Source organism: Athene noctua, chromosome 1 (assembly GCF_965140245.1).
Source record: "Athene noctua chromosome 1, bAthNoc1.hap1.1, whole genome shotgun sequence".
Classification (NCBI taxonomy): domain Eukaryota; kingdom Metazoa; phylum Chordata; class Aves; order Strigiformes; family Strigidae; genus Athene; species Athene noctua.
Window position 1 is genome coordinate 111,795,869 of NC_134037.1, and position 17,029 is coordinate 111,812,897.

General features: G+C 47.2%; 1 protein-coding gene across 3 annotated transcripts in view; it reads left to right on the top strand.

The window, feature by feature from the left end:
* Positions 1-9,317: 9,317 nt before the first annotated feature.
* FOXN2 (forkhead box N2) overlaps positions 9,318-17,029 on the top strand; it is a 34,876-nt gene continuing 27,164 nt past the window's right edge. The window contains exon 1 of one of the 3 annotated variants that reach the window (XM_074897389.1): positions 9,318-9,412. The gene's annotated coding sequence lies outside the window, so the exon portion shown is untranslated. Of the gene's footprint in view, positions 9,413-11,539; positions 11,583-17,029 lie in introns of those variants that run through there. The other 2 variants (XM_074897390.1, XM_074897391.1) reach the window with 2 other exon arrangements.

Here is a 17,029-nt window from a genome sequence, read left to right on the forward strand (position 1 = left end):
CAAAGAACCTCTCTTTCAAAGTGTCCCTTTGCTATGGTCCAAGCTTTGAAGTCTCTCTTTTGTTATCAGTGTTTCAAATTGAAACAAATGTGCAGTTTGAAATTCATTAACACTATTTTTCTCCTATTCTTTTGTTTCTGACTAACACCAGCCTTAGATGAGGATCAGGACATTTTCCAGATGTATGTGCACAGACACGTGACCCTGAACAGAATTGCTTTCTGTCCTTTACACGATCAGCCCATCCACTATTTTAACTGCTCTTTAGCAGTTTGTAAATTCCCATTCACATCTGGAAACATCCCTGGGGAGCTTCCTCCTGCTGGTCCTGCTTGGATGCCATGGGGATATATGTATAAGAGGTGCTATGCTGCACGCTGCTGTGCTGCACAAGGATCTACCAGCCCTGCTCAAGCTGCACCATGTGCCAAAACTACCCAGCTGAAGAGTTGAGATGCCACTCGAGCATCATAGGGCAATTCCCCAGCAGGATATATTAGCCTGTGTAGAGGTCTACATCACTAGTCCCAAGGGATGTCATTATTAGCATGACTACCTCAGATACCCAGCAGATCCATGATCAACAGATTTAATGTTGGCAAGCCAGATGTTGGTGCTTTTGATAGTGACGTGGATTAAAACCTCGATAAAAATATGAGTGATGGATATTGTGAACGTGCCTGAAAGGAGTGGCTTTGAGAGAAAAAGCTTCCTGTACTCAGCCAGGACCTTTAGTGGCATACGGTTTGCTGGCCACAATGAGTACATGAACACATCAACCAAACAAAAATGCTGCATGATCATTATGCTGCCCTTAATCAACTGGAAGGCACCTTCCTGAATGCCACAGAGAAATGCACCAGCTGGTGTTGAATAGGTTTTCTTCTCTCCAAGTAACAAGACATCTGAGTCCAGCTTATTTTCCAAGGCCTCGTCCACCTCCTGCTCTGACTCATGAGATTATACCCAGTGTCAGGGCACTGAAGAGAACATATTTTATTCCATTGCTGGGAGTTTCAACCCAGTTGGTCCTTCAGCCCAGCACATCCTGTCCAAGCAGTGAAAGAGTATTTTTTTGTCTACAGAAGAAAGAAGACCATTTCAATCACCATTCTCTCCCCTGCTTTTTATACTTGGAGTGATGGCAAGGTCACAGGTTGATACTTTTATCTACTTGGTATGCCTTAATTTTGTTTCTATGCATCAGCCACTCAGAAACAGCTAGCAGGAGCCATGCCAGCCCCCAGACACACGGTGATAAGGATTTCAGTGTTCATTAGTTGAAAAAGAAAGTTTGGCAAAAATGTGGGTTTAGCTGTCAGAGACAGTGCAGATACAAAGTCTTTGTCCATTATGTTTCTAAAAGTTCCAGCCAGGGAGCCTGTCTGAAATCCCTGACTAGAACAGGCTATGAGTTTTCCAGCTTGCTGCTGGAGTATCATCCACGTGATAGTGACCTTTCTTACCTTGCTTGAAAAGTTCATTGAGAATCGGTTTGCAGGTACCAAACCAGCCACTGTCATTTGACTTGTACAAGGACAACATATCCCAAGCTTCTCTTGTATGACAAGATCATCAAGCAACTTCACTCAGGAATGGAGGGAGATTCAGGCAAAGGGAGACTTACCTGCAGAACCAGGCAGTGAAACTATGATTATCAATGCACCTGGAGTCTCAAGCCACGTGGGGCCTAGAGAGAGAGGATCTGGAACTCAACACTGCTCTCCTTACGGTCTTCTATCATATCATAAAGTTACTGGAACTGCCTGAGTCAACGCTTCAGTACCACTGATGGCATAACTCTATGGCAATCTCTTGACATGAAAGCATTGCACAAAGAGCCTCATGTGTAATATATATAAGAAATATCTATGAGAAATACGCACTCCTGCTTGCCCCATTCGTAATCCCAGTTCTTGTCTTATTTCTTTTCTTTCCCCTTTATATATTTTTGCAAATGCTTTGAACTTCATAAGAATGAAGTGGCAGTTCCACGTACAATCTTTCCGGCCCGTCTGTAATCCTTGAATTATGGGTTATGGGCAATGAAGAAGGAGAGGCAGGAGAGCCAGGGAGATATGCACTCCTGTCGGAGATATGCCCTTGCTGCCATCAGTGTCCCCATCACTGCCATTCCTATTGCTTCCGTGTCTTGTCCAAAAACCAACTCATCCAATGCCAAAAACTGCATATGGAGGGTTGGTGGTCCTTTCTTCCCCCAGATCTGCGCAGCATCTCTTCACTTGCCTTTGCAGTACACAGGTAGAATAAAAGAGCTGGTAGACTGATCATTGTCATCCTTTGTCTTGTGCTAGTTGCTCTTTGGTTTGTAAATGTCCTGTGCAAAAGGGGATGTTCAGAGACCATCTCCTAAAGCTGTCCTCCCAGCAACTGCCGTGGATGGCTTGTGCATTCCTCTTGCTGTTGGGCTGAACATTAGGATGGCATCACCCCAGGCTCACGGGCCTGTGTAAGGCCGAGTCCAAAAACATCCAACAGCAGAGTCACAGCTCTTCTGCACTGTTATTAATTCAGACAAAAAAATGATGGCAAAGCAAATCTCTTCAGAGATTATTGCAGAGTTGCTGAACCCCAGCCCACCAGCGTGTATTGATGAGGTGCTGTTCATCTCTGTCCCTCCCTGCATTAACCCACCTATCTATTAGAGGAAATTATAATAACCAGCTGCCTCAGATGGTGTTTTGAAGCTAAGCGCCTGCAAATCTTGAAGATATTTAGATTAAAGATAGGCTAAATAAAAGCTGATATGAGAAGTAAAGCTTATAACATGCAGTAAGACAAGGGGCTAGATTTCAGATTCTTTTAACTGGGCTTTAAATCATACCTTTTCTTCTGAATAATAATGTAAACCCATAAAACCTTTGTTACTAAGAGGCACCATAATAAGCATTTTGCATTGAAATCAAAATAGTTTCTTTTAAAAATACTCAAGCTCTCTTTAAACTGCCAAGTCCTTAGTCAGATATTTAACTCCAGATCAGAATTTGAACTATTGCCATTTGCCTTAAAATTTTAAGCATCAGTATAAAAATAAACCACAAATAAATTCATTTTGAGTACTGCAGAATACACAGACACAACAAGTTGAAAGCCAATTGTTAAACAAGCAAGTGCTCTCCTAATCATAACAAAAAGAGAGTGCCTTAACACAAGGTGAAAATAACCAGAAAGCAAACAAAACACACCATTGATTGAGTCCTTCATTATCTAGGATAGCTTTTAATGGCGGAACCTGTGTGTGTGTGTGTCATTGCTCTTATCTCTCCAAAGGCAGTATGCACACACTGTAAAAATCAGTCTCTTCATTTTCTGCTTGAAAAGATCATTGTAAAAAAAAAGTGTCAGGGAGTGGAGGTCATGCTGATTTATTGGCAATTAAACCTGCAGGATTTCTGCACTCCTTTCAAAACAAAGTATCTCTGGGTAATTCAGTTTGGCAGATTACATAGTGGGCTATCTTCTAAAAGGCATGAATCTTTTTGTTTGTGCACAACAAAAACAATTGACTTGGTCTTATTTAGGAAATTCCTACTATTTTCTGTAAGGTATTTGTATTACCCATGAAGAGAGGAAAGTAAGTTTTTTTCTTAAAAATGCAAGATTTTTTCCAATAGATTTATCCATTGTTGAGGATAACAAGTCTACAGATAAACTTCCTCCTGCTTAAAAGTAAATAGATGACGGTGCTAAATATATAATCCCAATGCATTGCTAAGGAAGACCCCATTTACTTTGGTCCGTGGCTGAATTATTCATACTTGAGTAGGTACTTCTGCACAAGCTTTCAAACCAGACCTGGTCTCTTTGTGATGAGCTTCCAGCTGTATCACTTAGAAGTCTGAAAAAAAAAGTCACCCTTAAGTGACATAGCTGAACTGTCAAAATGTTCACTGTTCTGTTTTGGCAGAACCAGCTCATGCGGGTTTGGGCTTACATCATTTACTGAGCTAGCATAAGCTGTGCCAAACAACCAGATGCAAGTTTGATCAATATTCCCACCCAAAGTGTTTCCTAGTGTAGCTTTTTAACACATACACCTTCTCAGCTCTGCAAACAGTTTCAGATAGCCAACAGTGTAGAGTCTTAATGTTTTGAGGGCGATTCAACACATGCCTTTTCAGTTCTTGAACATGCAACATGTGGTGCAGGAGGAATACTGCAACCAGCACTGAACATCTTTCCTATCACTATGGTTGGGAAAGCTTCTAATTATTAACTTTGCTGGATAATATTGCCCCTAAGACTCACTTTATAGTTACCTGCTTGTCTGAGCTCTGGATCTTTACTGCAGAGATACTCAGTGGAGAAGAGTGGGTCTCAGGAGATGTTAATAGATCCTCAGTCTTAGGAGGAGCTGTTAAAGGGGAAAGAAGAAAGCAGAGAGCATATTCAGTCCCTAAAATGAAAGACTTCAGACCTGTCTGTATATAGATACAACCAGATCTGAACAAGAACTTCAGCACTGAGTCCTACTTAGGGTGTAGCAAGAGATGAGAGAGAGAGCAAATGTGGCAGGTGTCAGGATGGTAGGAGAAGAAATGCTACAAATCCCACACTGCACAGTATCCCTTGTGGCTTTGCCTAGGGCAAGTGAAGAGATCAAATGCTAGACTAGACCAGTGGTAGGAGAGAGCAAAGCAGAAGACATTCCCAGACAGAAACTGCAAGCAGAAAGTTATGGTGTGGGAGCAGAGTCAGCACACACCCACCTGGATAAATAGGAAGTCCCTTTGAAGTTATTACTTCAGACAAGCTGCCAATGCAAATCAGAGATGAGACTTGCAACACGAAGTCCTAGTACAAGCAGGTGTCCAGCCATTGCTCAACTGGCATTTCTCCCATGGCATCCCTGGGCAGAAACAAAGCTTAAACAGATCCTGTGAACAGCAACCTGGTTTGCTCCTTTGGAGAAGACAATGCCATTCTTGTGTGGTTTAACCTGATAAACTCTTCTTATGCTGACTTTCCACAGGGTGATACACCAGCTGTAGGTCATAATGTGAAGTGCTGAGGCACTACAAAGCCTGGCTGACCTTTCACACATGTGACAGAAATCCTGGCAGAGTAACGCATGTCCATGTCACTGGACCCCCAGCACATGCCCTTCTGCTTTTTAGCGGTTCCTTTCTTGCCATTCCCCACTCTCCATGCAATTAGGTCGCACATAAGAGCACTGATGATGTGTTGTACTTTAGATGACAGGATGAGTGACTGGCCTGTGTGAGGAGGTGCTTTTGGGGCACTGGGTGACACGGGTTGGGTCTCGCTGATACAGCCCTGAGAGTCCCTGCTCTGCCCGCTCCTCTCAGGAGAGGCAGACTGCAGCTGCTGGGAGGCAGGTTTCATCTTCCCAGTGGGTTTGTCCTCCACATAACAAGTCTGGATCACCATCCTCTCTGCCTGGAGAAAGCCTTATCCCACTATGCATGTATAAATGCCACCTACCATCCACACCTCAGATCAAAATAAGAGAGAAGGTCTGAGGATTTTGACCCTGACATGGGAGAGGTGGAAGGTCCTATTTTGTGCCCAGAGCAGAAAAAAACCCAAATCACTTCTCTTTTACTTTTTTTTGTTTGTTTGCATTTCACAACCTGTGTTGAGGGCAAGGCAAGCAGAGCCGTGACTGTGCCCTGATGGGGAAAGGACAGCTATCGTCTGGCAGAAACCACGCAGGAGCTGGGAAGGAGAGCTGCAGTGATGAGAGAAGCCTTGGCAAAGCAGGCATGGTGTGTCCTTGAGCGGGCAGTACCTTCAAGGACAGCCCTGGAGCTGGGCCAGGAGGCACCAGCAGCCTCTGCTGAGTCTGCCTTGGCTCTGAGCAGGAGGTGACAAGTGTAGGGTGGTGGGCACCTCCTGCCATCTCCTCAGCACTTGCCTCAGCCTCTGCAGCCCGTCTTCCCCACGCCTCCTGCCTTGGGGTACTGAAGGAGGTGCTGCATGGACATCCTGGGGAGACACGCAGGTAGCACCATGACTAATTCTTGTCCCACCTATTTTAAAGGTGTGTGTTGGGAAACAGCACTATGACCTTGTCATGTTTATTGGATGAGTTCTGCTTTGCTTGGTTGCCGTTTGCTGTAGGTTTCCTTCTGTAGCTCTAGTGCTTGTCCTGCTTGCAGGAGAAAGCTGAGGTGGACTGAGAGGGAGACCAAGGCGGTGTGTGGGCTTGGACTGCCAGCAGCCACAGGCCTCCTTTGTGGGACAGGGTAAACTGCAGGAAATAATAGTTTAATGCCTTCAATCCAAAATCTGGGAGCAAGCAGCTTTCAGGGATTTTGCATAAAGCAGCCTGGCAGGGCATCCTCCACACCATGGCTCTCCAAGCTTCTCAGGGGTGAGCAAATGCGCAGCAGGACGACACAGGTGGCCTTGGCTCCATCTGATGCCGTCGCTCCCAGCCATCCACCACCTGGTCCCTCTTGCTCTCACAGATCATGTGCAGGATTTAGCAGGCAAGCTGGATGATGGTAAGGAAGCAGGGATCAAACGCGGTGTGGACACCAAACAGAGAGAAACACAGGTTTCTCAATCATCTGGCAGCTGCCTGGGCACTAAGTGAAGGCATCCTGATGCTGGCTGAGGTCACTAGTCAGGAGTCAGTACAGGCAGGGACAGGCAGAGCAAGCAAACATCAGGAGAGGTGTGAGTGCTCCCATGATGGCCCAAAAAGGCCTGCGGTGGATGACTGTCCCTGCCCGTTCATGAAGGGTGCATACCCTTCCCTCCAGCTGTGTGTTTGGTGGGGACCAGGAGAGCCAGGAGCTCTGGCGTGCCCCAGCTCCTGCATCAGCTGCAGGCACGGATCTGGGCCGCTGATGAAGACAGTGTGGAAACAAAGCGTTGCCCAGGGGTGCAAAGAGTGCTCTGGCAGGAATGCTGGTTTTTGAAGGGCTGCTCTTGGAGACTGTGGCTGGTGGGAAAGTGAACACCCTTGAGGAGCAACCCCCGATGCTGAATCACGTATCTCTGTCATGTGCCTGTCCTGTACTGGGTACCTGACCTGGCAATGCCCACTCAATGCTCCGTGCTCCAGCTGAGCTGAGTCCACTCCAGGTGCTCGTTCAACACTGCACGACCAAGCTGCTACAGAATTGCAACTGTATATGCTCCTCTAGAAGATGTAATTCTGCCAGTGGCATGTCACTGAGAGGAGTAGGATGTGAGTTGCAGAGCTGAAGACTCTCTAGGGATTGTGCTGTCTTTGGCCTTCCTTGACCCCATCCCCAAATCCACTGCTGCAACCACTGGTCATTTCACAGGCAGCAGAAGAGTGAAGGCAACTCTGGTTGGTGTTGGAGTTAAGGACCTGATGCAGAAGGCACTCCAGAAAGCTTCAGATCTTGGTTACTGCCTTTATTGATAGAGTTGCTGGATTTTCAACAACACAGTGTGTTTTAAAGGGAAAAACCCTACCGTGGGCATGTTGAGGAGTAGAGAGGACCAAGGAAGATAAAAAGTGACAACATTTTTCAGAAGGTGTAGAAACATTTTATTTCAATTGCTACACCCTGGTTTAAATAAAATGCCCGTTCAAAGGCCAAGTCCTATTTTTTTCTTCTGCGAGGGGATGGACACTTTGGGGCACTTTCAGCTTTTATCTTTTTAAGTTCCGTTTGGTTTGGGGTTTTATATCTTCCGTTAAAATATAAAGGGTGAGAGGGTGTACATTCCTGCTGAACTCAACTTACTTTTTAAAGGGTAAATGGGAAAATCTGAGAGCAGCCCTGCTTTAAAGGCGAGGGTGTAAATGCAATCAAGGGATGAGAGTGGATACCGCCCTCAGTGGCCCACACAGAACCTTTCATGTAACATATTCAAGGCAAAGGGATCCCTGATTCAAACATCTCTTTCAGGTTGCCGCCCAGCCAGGCAAAAGGCAAAGCAACACACCCTGGATTCCAACAGGCAAACAAGGCTCCGCTCGGCCCCCACTCCTCCCTCCTCTGAAGCAGCTGAGGTGTGGTAGCTAGCAAGGCAAGCTGCAGTGCACGCTTTCTGGGAGGCAGAGGGATGGGAATTTAGGCTAAAGAGCCTCTTATGGGCAAAGCGTTGTTGGTACCAGCAGTGCTAGAGGTCTATTTTTAATGATTTAGGAATGGAGGGCGCTTTCAGCATTAGACAGCTTTAGTAACACATAATTAATGTAAGCGCACCAAGTCCGCCAAGAGGGTAGGAAGGGCCTCGATAACTTCTGAAGCTGTGAAACGGAAAAAAAAGAGGTTGAATGAATCGTAATGTTGTATTCAATCAGTGGAAATTAGGTAGGAGGAAAATGAAAGTTGCTGAGAACAATTTATTTTGGTCAAAACTGTGCAGTTGTTTCCAAAGCTGGTCATGCTTCACGGCGCAGCAGAAGGAGCCTGTACGTGCTGGGCTGAGCCTCTCTGCCACTGCATTTGATCTTCCGCCCTTGGGAGAATAATTCTGCCTGCTGTAACCCTGGGCCTGATTCATCCTTACTCTTAAAAAACCCAGGAGGTTGTTGTCTGAAATTATTTCAGATTAAAAAAAAACCAACCCAACGACTGGTTTTTGCTAATGCGGAGTGGGGGAATTTCTTCGAAAGACGTTCCCATCCTCCCTTATAAATAAAATTACTGCAATGCATCATGAGGCGGGCAATAGCCAAGTGTCCTTCAGAAGGCAAGGAAACCTTGGAAGGGCAAATAAACTTTTCTGCAGCGGCAGATCGGCCGCAAAAGAAAATTTCTCCCTGCGAGCGACTTCCTGAGGTTCTCTTTTATTATGTTGCAAAACTGACAGTGTACGCAGCGCGCTGTAAAACCCTGCTAAGCAAACAGCAAAGTTCTCGCCCTGAAAAGCTTAAAGACGAAGGCACGAGTGGAGGACAATGCGCTACAAGGCAGAGCAAACACGGCGGCGGCTTCATCTTTGTTAAGAGGACAAAAAAAAAAAAAAAAGGTTTAATGTCATGGGAGAAATAAGAAAAATGTGAATAAAGGGGGGGGCATGAATAGGCGCGCACGGGTGATCGTGGACTTGCGAGGGGAGAGGAAAGGGAAGTGACACTGAAAGGAGGGTTTGCGTTTGAAATTTGGGGATCTTTGGGGGGTATTTTGGGGCAAATGGAAACTTTTCCCAGGCGGTGAGGATGCTCGGGGCGGGGTGCGGGGCCTGGAAGCCGCTCGCAGCCCGCTCCGCCCCGGCGGCCCCGAGGTGGCGGCGGTGCCGGAGGCACCCCGGGGCCGCCGGGGCGGAGCGGGGAGGCGGTACCGGCGGCGGGGGGGTGTGGGGGTTGTTCCCGGTTGCCATGGGGAGGCGGGGAGGGCGGTGCCGCCGCCGCTGCGCAGGGAGCAGCTGCTCCCTGACACATCCCCCCGCTGCCATATTGTGTCCGCGCCGCCGGCCGCACGGCTTCATGACCGCGGTGAGTGGAGCCGGCGCTTCTCCCCCACCTCCTTTCCCTCCTTCCCCGCCCCCACCCCCACGCCCGGTTTTGTTGCTTTTCTCCCTTTTTTGGGTTTAGTTTTCGTTTTTTTCGCGGGTTTGGGGGTTGGGTTTTTTTTGTTTTTAACGCTCTGGAGGGGTTTCACGGGGAAATGGGAAAGCGCGGGGAGCGGAGCGGCGGGTGCCGCTGGTGCTGGGGGGGGTGGCTGGTGCCCCACCTCGGGGATGCTGCGCCCCACGCGCGGAGGCGGGGAAGCGACCCCCCCCCCCCTCCCCCCGCGTGGGGACAACGCTTGGCGGCGGCGCTTCCTCTTCAACCGGTCTCGATGACGATGCGTGTGGAGGGGGGTGCGCACCGTGCGTGGGGACCCCCCCACGCGGCGGCCCTGCTGGCAGCGGGGCCACTCACCTCCCCCCCTCCCCCCCCCGGAGCTCCTCCCCCCGGCGCGTCTCCGCGGAGCTTCCGCCCGTCCGCGGGTTTTACGCGGGTGACCCCTCAAGGCAGCTCAGGCCCGCGCTTCTTACGCTCTTCCAAGTGGGGTGATGGAGAAGGGGACCCCCCGCGGCAGGGACCAGGCAGCGCGGCCCCTCCGTGCCCCTCGCCTTCGGGTCACCCCAGCAGAACCCTGACGCGGTTTACTTAACTAATTAAACGCCCTTTTGATGTCATTCCGGTGCGCCCCCTTGTCCCCAGAACGGTGGGGATCCCCCACGGGTGTGCAGAAGGTCTGCGGTTTGCAGAGGTGAGGAGGGGAGCGGGAGACACGTTACAGGGGTCCCGCGTTTTGGGGTTTAACACTCGAAACGGCTCCCGAGGTGCTCGAGGCCAGGCTGGGATCTGCACGTGGCCCTTTGGAGTTTTCCGCCTTTTTCAGGGGTTTTTGGTGGAGTTGGGCAGCGAAGCACAGTGGCGCCTGAGGAGCGGCAGCACCCTATTGCCCGCCTGGCTTAGTCCTGCTCAGCCACTCAGATCCACCAGCTCTCCCAGCCTGTGTGGGAGCAGAAACTGGCTTTTGTTCGTAAAGGTTTGGATTCTGACAAAGCCCAAACAAAGAGTAAAGAGGACAAAAAGTAAAACTAGAAAATGAGGAGTAACCTTGAGCGGGATGCAATGAACTCACCTCCCCGCCTTGGTGTCTGCCTAGGGGTGGACATTATATGCAAAATTAACTGTGGAGTTAAAAACACTGAATTATGTTGGACTTGAATGCTGTGCAGGTAACTTGATTAGGTTTGTGGCTAACCTGTGAAATCAAGATAATTTGATATAAACTACATATATATATATATAGACACACACACACAGAAACACGCCAAGCCTTGTTACGGGCGGACTCGCGTGTAGGTGAACTTTGGTAACGGTTGGACTGTGTTATATTGACACATGAATCATTTAACTTCTGTTGTGTTTCTTGGTTTGGGGTCTTTTTTTCCCCCCTCTCCTGGAAGTCTGCTGTGATGCTACATCTATGCAAGAAAAATTAAGCTGGTGTTACATTATGTCAGCAAACTTGAACTAGTTTGCGGTTGGTTTTTGTGGGTTTTTTTTCTTGGCAGGTGCCAACTCACATTTCGCAAGTTCTGCAAAAGGTAGTTGGAGACATCGACTCTGAACTGAAAGCTATATAGTAGCAATTAACAGGGCACAGAGCTTGAGCTAATGAATTTAGCTGGGTGCCAGGGTATGTTATTTCTGAGCTCCACTGCCTGTTGCTGCAGCAGCTCAGCTTGTGCTGGGGGCTCACTTGCGTCCAGCTGTGTGACTTTGAGTTTTGTAGAAATAGGGAGAAGATGATAATTCTCACTTTGTATGTATGAGTTGCCTTCAATATAAATAGGACTTTTCTGTGCTCTTAGTCTTTTATTTTTTTTTTCTTTTTAATGTGCCCATAAACCGAGTGGTGCCACTATATATGGTGTTTAGGCTTGGAGAGCGTGGTGGACATGCTGCGGTGCTGCCCTGGGGAGGCACCAACCCCATATTGCTTCAGGTGTGCAGCCCTGAGTGCTTTTGGGGACCTTGCTGGAATAAAACTTGGTTGATGTCTTTGTTGGCAGTGTCTTGAGCAGAGGATGAAGTTGTGACCCCCTTTGAGTGCTGCCACCGAGGCTGTGCTGAAGGAGCTCCACAGGGATTGCTCAGCCCAGAAGTAAGATTTATTTTTTTTGTATCCAAAAGAGACACCAACCAAGGAGCGTGCTGCCTCAACAGCTCCAATCGCCACAGGTTTTCTGTTTGAGGAGCCTTCCCGTGTCCTCTGGGGAGCTCGGGATGGAAGGTGCCAGCATTGCAGCAACTATCTCAGTGTCAGGACGTGCCAGTCCAGTAAGTAATGGAGCAGGTATAGGGAGCTGTAATGGTCCTGTCGAAGGAGAGAAAGGACTGCCTGGTGAGCAAGTGTAGTGCCTGGGAAAGAAGATAGAGGCTTAGGGGCATGTCAAGCTGATTTTTACCATCTTTATTAACCACACACAGTCTCTTCCCACTCAAGGTGAAAACCTGACACGTTGAGCAAAGGCAAACTCTTCTGGTGAACAAGATAGTTTGGCACCTGAAGATGCTGTGTATGGATTTAGTTTAAACTGGTAAGAAAGCGATGCAGTTTTTGGGCTGTTCTTATGGGAAACAACATTTCTGCACAAGTTTTTATGCTGGCTTCATTGGGATTGTAATTCCACCTTCCTCTCCTGTTGTCGCTCCTTGGCTACTCGTTGGGGTTAAAAGGAGCCGGTATTTATGAGAGGAAATATCCCAGGCACTCAGAAGACTTTTTCCACATGCAGGTTCAGGTTACCTTATCAGAATGAGCTGGACGCCAGGATTATAGCCGGCAGGATCACAGAAAGTAGGGGTGTTGGGAGGAGTGACACTGCTGCCGTGCATCTCTTACGCCGTTCCCTTCAATGGGGTAGTCTTACTGTACCACCACGGTGCAAAATGAGCTGTGTGAAATACAGTTTTCCTTTCCTGACGGTAAAATAATGAAGAGCAGCCTTTAGTCCCTGTCACTAAAGGCTGTCTGTGGTATGGATGCATATTCACAACCTTTTAGCACAGGTATAAATTCTGCCCTTTCTATTCCATTTGGCTCCTTGAGTTTTGTTTTTATGGTTGTTGCTGTTCCTCTGCCTCCTGTTAAAGAAGTGTATTGTGTATAAGCTCATATATAGGATGTCACTGCCTTGACTGTAACTTTTTTGAGGGAAGTAGATGGAGGCAGTGAGTGCCTCATCCTCGCGTGTGTGCCTTGCTGCTTGACAACTGAAATGGTGTTGGGCAACTTCCTGCGCCGAGATGCTGCTGTCAGCGGCTCTTGGTGACTCATGTCAGCACGTGGCTTTGTCTCTCGACAAGTGTGCACTTGCTGACTGCAAACCTTGTCCGCATCCCAGCGCAGCAACTGAGAGGGTCGGTTTGGGTGCCTGTGGTGTGTCTCTTCCCAGATCCAGCAGGCTCCTTGACTCCTGGAGGAGACACAAGTAAAACAAGAAAACCCTGAGATGCTGCTTCACATTTTTTTCTGGCTGGACCTTTAGGTGTGATACTTGTTTATTTGTTCCCTGTCATATTACATGTGCCTTCTGACTTAGTGCATGCTGTGTGATGATGAACTCTCCATCCCATCCTCACCATGCCAAGTAAAAGCACTCAGCAACACTCCAGGGTACTTGCAAAATACAAAAGAGACAGCTCACCCATGCTTCAGTTACAAATTATGTCGTACAGAAGTGTTGTCTGATGCCAGCCAGCATCTTCATGACCTCTGGTACTCTGCCTCCTCCCTGTAAAACGTTAATGGCTGTGGAGGCACAAGGGTTGGGCCACACTTGCTTTTGGAGAGTGCTGCTGGGTGGTGCTCCTCAGTGTTGAGTGCCCAGAGGTCCATGTGATCAGCAACCGGGAAGACTAGCAGTTGTGTCTGGGGTAGGAATACCCATGTTACCAAACGGTTGCTCGCATTTTAAGAGAAGCCTGGAATCTGTGCAGGTAAGATTTATGCCAGAAGTCCATGATGTGGATTTTGACCTTTTTTTTTTGCCTAGTGCGTTCAAATTTTTTTCTGTTATATTCAAACTAGACTTAGAGCTCCCCACTTTTTCCTCAAAGGTTAGGCTATGTTAAATTGGCTACTGCCACTGCAGAAATCACTCCCCGTCCCTGCTCTTCTTCACTCTTTAAAGATTAGATTATAAATTGGGAATGTTTTCACCCAATTCCTGCTGGCAGAAAATCCTAATACTATTTAGTCAGGAGTATCAGTGTGCATTAGCTGCCTTGCAGGACGGTTGTTGTCTAGGTATTTAATGCCACTTCTCTGAACTTGCTAATGGGGTGGGTTTGAACTGCAGGGCTGGGCTGAGATCAGGTCTACAGCTTCTGGCCGCAGTACTTATGGCCCTGTGTTGGCCTTCCCCTCCCGTCGGTGGCAAACCTGGTCTCTACATTACAGCCACAGACCCACACGCCTCAAAGTGCTTTTGAATGGCATCATTGGGTACCTTCGACTATCAGCGTGACTGTTTTCCATCTGTTAAGTGCTGGATGTGTGGTGTGCAGGTGATGCTGCTCCATCCTTGTGTTATTTTGCTTATGCATCTGGGTGTCCCACCAGTGTGTGTCATACGAATTGCCATTGTGTTTTTATTGTGGACTTTGTTGTGTGACTGGATGTATTCCCAAAGCCCATTTCCTGGAGCCGCTTATCTTGATACCATGCTCAGGCTTCGTTTCTTCTCTCAAATTCTTTTCAGTGCATTCCTATCTTGCAGATCGTAGCTACTTTAAGTTTCCCATTTCACATTCGGTCCCCTGCTTGCTTCCTTTTTAACACTCTCACTGGATTGCATTATGCTGAGATCTGGGGCAAGTATATGGTCGCCTAAAAGCTAATTACTGGATGTGGAGAGAGGTCAGCAACTGGAAAACTTGGACAAAGTAAAGCAGAATGAGTTGGAGCTAGGAAGCTTCCTGCCAAGCAGCAGCAGTCACTCATCCCTCATCCTCTGGTCTGTGAGGACCTTCACCAGACTGGTTATCAGCCAGTTTGATTTGCTTTAGGGATGTTGAATAGTCAAAAGTATGAGCTAGTATGCTTTTGGGCTTTTGACCGTGCCATATGGGAAGTGTCAGATGGCATCTTGTACTTTAATGGTCTAGTTTTGTTGGCACGGTTGTGTTTCTTCTGTGTTTAGAGAAACTTCCATCTTCTGTAGCCTTCTATATGAAGGTGTACCTTGACATATAGAGCCTGTATGATTAAACTGGGCCATATTTCCATGCAGTGAGCCTGCTTGGTCCACTTACTCCAGCATGGGGTTACTGTGTAGAAGAAAAGATAATTTTATGGCACAGTCATTATGAGCAGAGGGATTATTCTGCTATAAAGTAATTTTGAAACAGAAAGCCCAAGTTCAACAGTTGTGGAGTAAAATTAAGAGCAACTTGGTCAGGGAGGAGAGCATGGTGAAGAGCATTGCTTTGCTGTGCCCGTGGTGAAAGCTTTGCAGTCATGGAGTTGTACTGGTAATGTGGCGGTGGCTTTGTGTTACAGCTCCGATGATGCTTTTAAATAAAATCTTGCAGGAGGATCACTTGGGACAAAGCTTCAAATTACTGGTTTTCAGCTGAAAATCGGGAATTCTGGTACTTTAGGGCTGAAGAAGGCAGAAAAGCTGGATGGAAAAGATAGCATTATGTTTTCTAGTGTTGGTAAATTGTTACTGACACCAGCTGAAATGTAGCTATATTCTCTTCTCTTTCAAGAGGATGGTAGAGAAACATGTGGAAGGGTTACCCTGGCAAGGGAATTAGCATCAGAATTATTTTGCAAGGCATTTGCTCAAATGGCTCACTTGTGAACATATCAATGGCTTACATTTTTTCTTTTTTTTTTTTTTTTTTGCATTTTAGTCCATTTAGCAAGCAGCGTACTGAATTTAAGGAACATGACCTGAAGGCATCTTTTGAAAAGCTACTATTGGCAGTAAAGCATTTTTCTTAAAAGCACTTCTTCCCCCCCCCCCCCCCCCCGTTTCTGTGACACCAAGAGTTTTCCTTAATAGTTAAGATTTCACTGCTGGGTTTTTTGCGTTTGTTTGTTTGTTTTTTCCACTTCCCACTTTCTCTGTTAGACTGTTTTCATGTGCATGTTTTAAATCCGAGGTACAGGGAACTGGGTCCAACAGTGACTGCTGCCTTTGGAAAGGCTTCACGTTTGCAAAGTCTTTGCGGGCAGCGCTGGAATAAATGGCCCAGAGGCTCAGGGTGGTGCAAAGGGTCTGGATTGGGGTCTGGGCATGACTGAGTTTACGTATTATTTTTGTTTCAGATACCTATTTCAATCACAAACCAACTTGTGTGTGTATGTGTACTTAATAAAAAAATGAAAACTTTTCTCATATAAATTAGATCTCAGATGAAATCTCGTTCTCTCACTTCCTGCCCTTCCTTGGGCTATGATAAGGGTTTAATCCCTTCCCTTTTTAAATTCTGCAGCACTTCTTAACTTTCCTAATATCGGACCTTTTCACTAGTTTTTGTTACCATTTGTTTTCTTCCCCCACCCCACACCTTTAATTATTTCACAAGGTGTGGGAGGATATTGACATTAAAGGGACATTAAAATGAGAGAGGCTTGGAAGTATTTCAGCAAATACCTGGAAAACGTCTCTCCTTTGAGCTCACCAATGACAAGGTTAAAAAGAAACTCCTGATCTTATGGCTTGTCCGGTACTTCGGTTGTGGGGTGGTTTTTTGTTTTTCCACGCTGACTTCGAGAAGCTGGTAACTGTCTTTTAAATGTTGTGGGGTTTTTTAAAGCAATTATTTTTAATTTCCCCCCCTTTGCAAGCTAAGAGGAGTGGGAGGGGCCCTGTCTGCAGCGGGTGCTGCCCTGGGGGAGCATCTCTGGGTGCCTTTTGTCACCGGTGGGGGTACAGCTGCCTGCTCTCCCCTGCAGACAAGGGGTCCTGGCTGGCCGAAATCTATGGCCGAGAGGCGGTTTTGTCCTCGGGAGACCGTAATGCCTTTAGTTGTCTTGGTTACGTGACATCATACAGTGTTGTAATCAAATACAAGCCTTTCATAGAGCTGGGGGGGGGGGGGGATTTCAGCTGACCTCCAGCCCGCTGAGCCGCTCCTGTGAGGTGGGCAGGGGATGGAGCAGGGCAGCCTGAGACAAAGGAGCTGGGAGGGGGGGAAGGTTAAATTAATGGGGGAAAAATAGTCTGGTGTCATGCTTTTAATGCTCCCGGTCAAGCGGATGTGGTACTTTTTATCAGTGGGTTTTCACTAGTTGTGCCAAGAATTTTTTTTGCCGCTCTTCCCTGTAACATGCAAAAACTTGTAGCTGGTCCTGTGCTGTGTGCATGCTGACTTGGAAGTTTATCCCAAACTTCTGTAGGTGAGCAGTGACAGTAATTTATTTGTGTAATTCTCGGGCTGGTTTAACAACACAATACATACATAGATGTATTTTAACTCAGGACAAGCTGTGGTGTCAATACGCTTCCCGTAAACGTGAGGGAATATGAAAGATCAGTAGAGGAGTTTGCTATTGGTACAGTTGCTTGCATGCAAAAGCACGTACCCATCTTT